Source organism: Perognathus longimembris, chromosome 1 (genome assembly GCF_023159225.1).
Source record: "Perognathus longimembris pacificus isolate PPM17 chromosome 1, ASM2315922v1, whole genome shotgun sequence".
Taxonomy (NCBI): Eukaryota; Metazoa; Chordata; class Mammalia; order Rodentia; family Heteromyidae; genus Perognathus; species Perognathus longimembris.
The window spans coordinates 95,460,991-95,468,584 of record NC_063161.1 but is presented as its reverse complement, the minus strand read 5'-3'; the positions used below and the strand labels follow the sequence as shown (position 1 = coordinate 95,468,584).

Below are 7,594 nucleotides of genomic sequence, written 5' to 3'. Positions count from 1 at the left end.
TCCCAGCCCAAGATAGAGTTTCTTGATGCTCCCAATACCTGCCTTGCACATAGTAGATGACTTACTCTTCCTTCCTTCTTGGGTCTCTGCTCATATATTCCTTGTTCTGCCATCCAATCTAAAACAGTACACATTGTCTTTCACTTGATGTTATTGCCATACCATTTGCTTTCAGGAAATAGGCCATGCATTGTTTGTTATTTTGTCCTTCTACTACATTAAGACCACTGCCTACCTGGTGCCTAGCAGGGCTTCTGTCCACACTAAGTGCAAGAAGTATTTTGTGTGCTCAGATGCCAGCTACTGTCACTTTCCTAATGCAAGTCACTGTTTCCTTGTCTGGCTTGCTGCAAAAGCTAAAATGCCCCTGTGTGTCCAGTTCTCTTCATTTTCTAAACCAAAGCCACCAGAAACTTTCAAAAACACGCTTCTGTGTTTTCATGAACCTCATAGGAAGTCCTATGTTAGTCTTGACCCTTTATCTCAACCACAGAAACCCAGTTGATGCAGGCAGATCTGGAGTCTGGGCATCAAAGAATCTACGGAAAGGCTGGATAAGTAAAGTATGAGATGAGTTGGGATGCAGCAGGACTTCAGGATCAAATGGAACCAGGTGTTCAAAGGCTATCAGTGCTTTCTATCCTTGATGCTTTCCTCTGTTATCAACTTTACTCTCTCTCATCAGTCTATTGATTATTTTTGTATTTATTTATATATTTTAAATTGTCAAAGTGATGTACAGAGGGGTTACAGTTTCATACGTAAGGCAGTGAGTGCATTTCTCATCAAACTTGTTACCTCCTCCCTCATTTTGCTCCCACCTTCCCCTCCCCAGTTCCCTCCTTCCCCACTGAGTTGTACAGGTGGTTTACAGTCTGATGTTTTTTTGCACATGTGGCAGATCACAAATTCTAGGCCCTTCTCCTATTGTGTAGAAGATTGATAACTGTCCCATTCATTGGTTCAAGTGTCATTGAAAAATTCCATGAAGAGCTCCAATTGGCTTGTCTTGGGTCATCACCAGTGTTCGGGGAGAAGAATGAGAGAAACATATTTTTTGTGCAAGTCCTTTGGTTAGAGTGGGGTGGAGGGGGTGGAGGCTCCGTTCCCAGAGAAGTGTGATGTTATACCCCAGCAAAAAGTGAGGAGGTGCAAGACAGCAGGCAGCTCCCACAGTTCGCAGAGGAAGCCAGATTCCTTGGCAGCCTTTAAGACCTGGCTTCCCTGGCCCCACCTGCTCTCTCATAGCAGCATGGGCCTTGGGCTGTGTCTGAATATCCCATCTTGGGAGCTTCTGATGCCTTCAAGGCCCTGGAACATGTGAGCAATCTGCTTCAAGTCTATTTTAGCCTGGCTTTCAGAAACATAACTAGTGACATGTACTGATGCCCTTCAAGTGATAATGGTCTCAATGAACCTTGAAAATATCCAAAGCCCGAAGGCACAAAAACCCATCAAACATCACAGCAAGCCATCCAATCTTATAAGCCTATGGTTAGGCCCAATCAATGAACACAAAGCCTGTTTTACACAAGTATGGAATATTTCCTGTATCTTATTGAATACTGTACTGAAAGAGAAAAATAGAATAGTTGTACAGCTACACTTTGACACCTTTGTAAAGCTGAAAATTTCTAAAGTTGAGCTATCACAAGTTAGGGACCATCTGTGTATATATAGAGAGATTTTAGGAGTTTGGCTTATAGTAGTTGCAGAATAAAGAGAAGAGTGGCAGTTTGGGTCGGAAGGCATCAATAGATTAAGACTCACCTATATTATGGTAGTAATCTGCTTTATTCAAAGTCTACTGACTTAAATGTTAATTTTATAAGGTGACACATTGAATTAAAACCCTTTGGTCTAGCTTCTTAAAAGTTATAAATAGTGCGCGCTTCCACATGCACATATACTAAAATTGGAACGGTACAGAGAAGATTAGCATAGCCTCTGAGCAAGGATGACACACAAATTCTTGAAGCTTCCATATTTTCCCCCATCTTAGACCAAGCATTTCACAGAAGAGATGCAATGTCCTTTCTCACCATACCTTCCAGAAATACAGCAGGGCTTTGTCACAGACCCTGTGGTCCTCAGCCCTAAGGATCGTGTGTGGAATGTTCTTGAGGCCAAGGCCCAGCATGGAAGGCCAACGCCTGCTAGGAAGTGGACATCATTTCCTTGAGGGACATTGCTTTTCTCAAGGAAGAAGAACAGGACCGTGTTTGGGAAGAGATCATGATGAAGGGAGAAGACCTGGTGGACGCTCCTACAGGCATCCCATGGAAGGAGGCTAATGAAATTCTGCAGCGCAGAAAGGAAGGGAAGTTGCCTATTGTGCATGAAGAGGATGAGCTGGTAGCCATCAATGCTCCAACAGACCTGAAGACGAAATCAGGATTACCCACTGGCCTCCAAAGAGGCCAAGCAACAGCTGCTGTGTGAAGCAGCCATTGGGACTCAGGGATGACAAGAATAGGCTGGACATGCCAGCTCAGGCTGGTGTGGTTGTGGTAGTTTTGGTGAGCTACTACTGCATTGGTAGGATGGGACAGGGGCCAATGCCGCATCGGTCTAGTAGGGACATCCTTCCAGTCCCGGGACTCTTCCTAGGGCAAATCAGTATGATCAAGTACATCAAAGAGAAATAAATTCCCCAATCTCCAAGGCATTGGAGGCAATGTGGTCACTCCTGCTCAAGCCAAGAACCTCATGACGTAGGCGTGGATGTCCCACAGGTGTGCATGGGAAATGGCGCCATGGGCATACTCAGGAAGGTAAGAATGTGCTCTGGCTGGGGCCAAGCACTTTTCTGGAAAGTATAATGAGTCCTCCAACACGGGCAAATGTAGGGTCCAACAGACTGGAAACAAGATGAGTTCTTGTCAACCCTCACCTGCTCCTTCGTCGCCTACCCTGGCCTCCTTGCTGCCGCTCTGCATCCTCTCCAAATTCTGTTTTATTTAGCGGCTCCCAAATCCTTCCCTACTTAAAGTCCCACAGTTCCAAATGCCCTTCTACGGTTTTAAAAACAAAAATAATGAGTGAATAAGTGTGTGTGTGTGTGTGTGTGTGTGTGTGTGTGTGTGTGAGTGCCAGTACTGGAACTTGAACTCAGGACCTGGGTGCTGTCCCTTAGCTTTTTTGCTCAACCAGGCCACTGCTCTCCTTCTTGAGCCACAGCTCCACTTTCAGCTTTTTGATGATTAATTGGAGATAAGAATTTCATGGAATTTCCTGCCTAGGTTGGCTTCAAACTTGGGTCCTCAGACCTCAGCCTCCTGAGTAGCTAGGATTATAGGAGCAAGCCACCAGCGCCTCTCTTAAATAATCAATCTTGTCTAAAAAAATACTATCATAGAAAAAAAAACCCTAATTTTGTTGGACTACATATCTGGTCAAATATCTAGCCAAGTTGACACATAAAATGAATCATTGAAGAATCTTTTCTATTCAAATTTCCAACACTTGAGATTAATTGCTATCTTTTGGATTTTGACTTATACTCCTACTTCATTTGAAAGCCTCTGTGACCCACATTGAGGTAGGTACCTCCCTTCAAATCCTATATACCACCCTGCACTGATTCATAACACAAATGTCAGCATAAATGTCAGCTTTTGTCATCTGCCCACACCACAAGCTATACCTCCACAGCACCTGACACGAAGTACTCAATAAACACTGAATTAATGAATCCTGTGCGCTTCAAACGTCTACCTTCATTGCCTCCCTGTTCCTTTCTCTCCTTTCCTTCTCCACAAAAAGAGCTATAACTTAAGCTAATACATTCTGTGAAATTTACTATGTACTAGGTTTTAAAATGATTATGCAACTAATTCAATAGCACTTTCTTATGGGCTTGAATTTTATTTGTCTTCCAAAGATGTTGTGCTAGAAGCAAGTCCAGGAAGTAAAGAGAAAGGTGATAGAATGATGAAGAGGTGGTGCTTCATGAGAAATAATTACAAAACTTTTAGTCTCCAGAGTTTTTCTGCAGTACTATCAAATGGAAGTATTACTTCCTTTTAAGTCTATCTTTAAATCAGATTTACATGCTTCTGAAGATTAGTGGCTTGACCCAAAATGGATTTATATATATATATATATATATATATATGCATGTAGTGGCATTAAGTTTAACATATAGTTATCATGAATAATTAGTTAAAACAGAGCTACTAGGTAGAAAATGTTATCAGTAATATCCATATTTAAGTTGAGGCATGAATTACCAAGTGCAAGGTGTGTTTCCAGCTCAGTATACATACTCCATTGTACCTAATACATTTCCCCCACCACCCCCCTTCCTGGGGATTGAACTCTGGGCCTGAGCACAGACCCTGAGCTTCTATGCTCAAGGCTAGTGCTCTATTACTTGAGACACTGCACCACTTCTGGCCTTTCGTAGTTGATTAAAGATAAGAATCTCATGGACTTTGCTGACCAGGTTGGCTTTGAACCATGATCCTCAGATCTCAGCCTCCTGCGTAGCTAGGATTACAGGCATGAGCCACTGGCACCTGGCCGTACTTAGTAATTTTTTTTGGTGTTTTTTTTTTTTTTTTTTTTTTTTTTGCCAGTCCTGGGTCTTGGACTTAGGGCCTGAGCACTATCCCTGGCTTCATTTTGCTCAAGGCTAGCACTCTACCTCTTGAGTCACAGCACCACTTCCAGCTTTTTTTGTTTATGTGTTACTGAAGAATCGAACCCAGGGCTTTGTGCATGCTAGGCAAGCACTCTACCACTAAGCTATATTCCCAGCCCCCGTACTTAGTAATTTTGAATGGCATTATGTTTGTTTAGTATGTATGGGATGGGAAAGTAGGACATATACTCACACCTGGCAGTTATAGAAAGAATATGGCCCTACCTTTTTGTCATCAGAAAGGAGCCAGTCATCAAGTGTTTGCATCTAATCATTCACCATTCTGCTTCATTTCTTTGCTCCTGTGTTTCCTTCAAAGACCCAAGTCTCATTTCCCAGAGACTTGAAGCATGTTTGGCCACCCACATGAATATTCACAAAGGATGACTTTGTGAGGGTCACATGGCATGACATCACTCATATCCACTCTGCCATGGATCAAGTATAGCAGAATTGGTTCCTTGTGGGTACAGTACAGCCTTGGTGATCTCAGTTATAAAAAAGCATCCTGCTTGGAATTTCAGGAAATCTTTTCTAATTAAGTACCAGTAGGGAAACATTCAATATGTTTGTTTTGTTGACGCATTTCTATTCCTACCCTGTCACACCCTCTAGATTCTCCAATGCATCACCCTAGCAGAAGCATTAGCTACAGAGATTTCCATTTCAGTTGCAGAAAAAGTATTGCAAACAGGCAGCCCACCTAGTATTCAAAGGATCAAGGTAGATCGTTGCTTCCATTAGCTGTTCAAGTCTGATGTCATGAATATATCACGTTGAGGATAACCTGGTACCACTTGGTCTCTAGGTGGGAAGTATTTGAAAAGAATAAAGGTGTTTAACTGAGAAATCCTGAATGGACATGTGCTTGAGAGGGAGGGGTCAGCTGAAAAGATGCAGGGGCAGCTCTGCAGTTTATCTGTTTTGAAGGAAATTATGACTGAGACATCCTGAGAAAGACAGGAAAGACAATATGACACAGAATGCCTCTTTGGGAATCACATTAACTCAGGGGGAGAGAAATGCTGCCTCATGCACTGCATGACCCAATGCACTCCTTTCTCATGGCCATGGTGACAAATGACAACTTTCAAACACACAGCATATCTAGGCATAGGGTGCCTAAACCGTGTCAGCAGAACCACATTATTTTGAGATGCTCTAGAGGAGAAAGTGGTTCTTGCTTTCTCCAGCTTCTCCGCACAGTCCAAATTCCTTGGTTTGTGACCTGCTGCTTTCTCCATATTCAAAGCCATTGGTTATGTCAGGTTATCTGCTGATCTCAGCATCCTTAAGCTAAACACATCTGCATCGCCTCTTTTGCTGAAGAAGGAAATAGATTCACAGATTCCAGAGATCAGAATGAGGACATATTTAGGGGTCTCAGTTTTCCATACCAAAAGTATTGAGTTATTGGGTGGAATTGGCATGCAGGCCAATGGCTTCCACAAGTGTCACCTGCTTGCATTTCTTCTCTAGGTTTCCTGGACTATTCAGAGCTCTGTGAGAATGACTAGGCAAAACATGGGCCTATCTCTTGTTCACCACCAAGTCTTGCTTTTAATCAGAGAAAACACAAAAGAGAGGGGGAAATAAAGCTAGATTCCCATAAACTTTAGTGATCAGAGTAGCTGTTTACCAATATGAATGATTCAAAAGTGACAGAATAGGATCATCTCAATTTAAATATAAGGATGAAGACTTATTTTTGGTGAGGTCCTGAAGGATGATCTGAGAAATATAGTGGAAATGAATGTGGAGGATGAAAGTCTAATTAGCTTGTTGTTTTTTTCTTCAAGGTTTATAAGAAAGCATATGCTGAAGACTCACTGTATGAGATGTCCTTTGTCTGGAGATAAAAAGATAATTCAAGATGGTTTTATTGACATTAAATATGAGATGTAGTTTAAACTATATCCATATTGCTTTTGAATTCTTTAGAGATTCTTTTTTAACCTTATTACACACACAGTTGTAGTTGTACAAAGGCATTGCCATTTAACAAAACAATTTGTGAATACGATGCATCTTGATCAATGTCACCACTTTCAACATTCTCACTCTCTGTGGTTGGTAATCTATTTCTCCTGGTTCACTAGGTGTACTGAATCTACTGACATTTCAAAAAGTGCTTGGGCATGGTTAAGATGTAGAAATCCAGAATGCCCAATATAGATGAGAGAAACGAGTGCCAGCCCACTCATTTGCCTCAGCTTTTTGCCATGTTCATAGCTTTTCCAGGCCTGTTTGCTGATGCATGGCTGATCCTTCCTTCCCCCTATCCCCCACATATTTGTTGTCAGTTCCTCTTACACTATATTTCAATGCATGGGGCAAGGCAGTTTGTTTTGGAAATCAAATAAATCCTCTCAGGTCACTGAGTATCTTGTGATAGAATTCATTTATAGATGTATTTTGGAATACAGAAATATTTAGGGAAGTAAACTGCTTAGAGATGGTGCACACAATTGAAGGTGTAGTACAAACTGGACATTTTCACTTCTCAAAACCATCAGCAGCAGAATGGGAAGTGAAACAGGAGGAGGAGAGGACAGAAATGGCATCGAATTGGATGGTTCTGTGATAAGTTGGAAGTGGTGGGAGAGGAGGTGAATATTTTGAATATCAAAGGCCATTTCTGACCATAAACTAGAGGCTCTGTAAAGGTCTAATTGATGGGAGCTGTCATTTTGTGAAAACCATGGCAGTCTTTTTGTCCTATGATGTGTCCAGTAAGGTAGGGACAAGTCTCTTCTTCAGAAATTACATAAAGGAAACTGGCAGCAGTGAGTGGAGTAAACTACCCGGTTCCTTAATTTTAACTTGAAGCACTCTTCCATATTCTCTGTACAGCCTTTAGTTGTATACCATTGAATACCACCTGAAGGAAAAAAAAGAGATGGAGCAAAAACAATTCTCTAGGAAGTATAACCTGGCCTCAGATGTGTC

General features: G+C 41.9%; 1 non-coding gene across 1 annotated transcript; it reads left to right on the top strand.

Annotated features, from left to right (window-relative positions):
* The first annotated feature begins 1,884 nt into the window (after nt 1-1,884).
* On the top strand, nt 1,885-1,992 carry LOC125341142. The gene has a single exon (XR_007208888.1). It is a non-coding gene; the product is annotated as a U6 spliceosomal RNA (small nuclear RNA).
* Nucleotides 1,993-7,594: the final 5,602 nt, after the last annotated feature.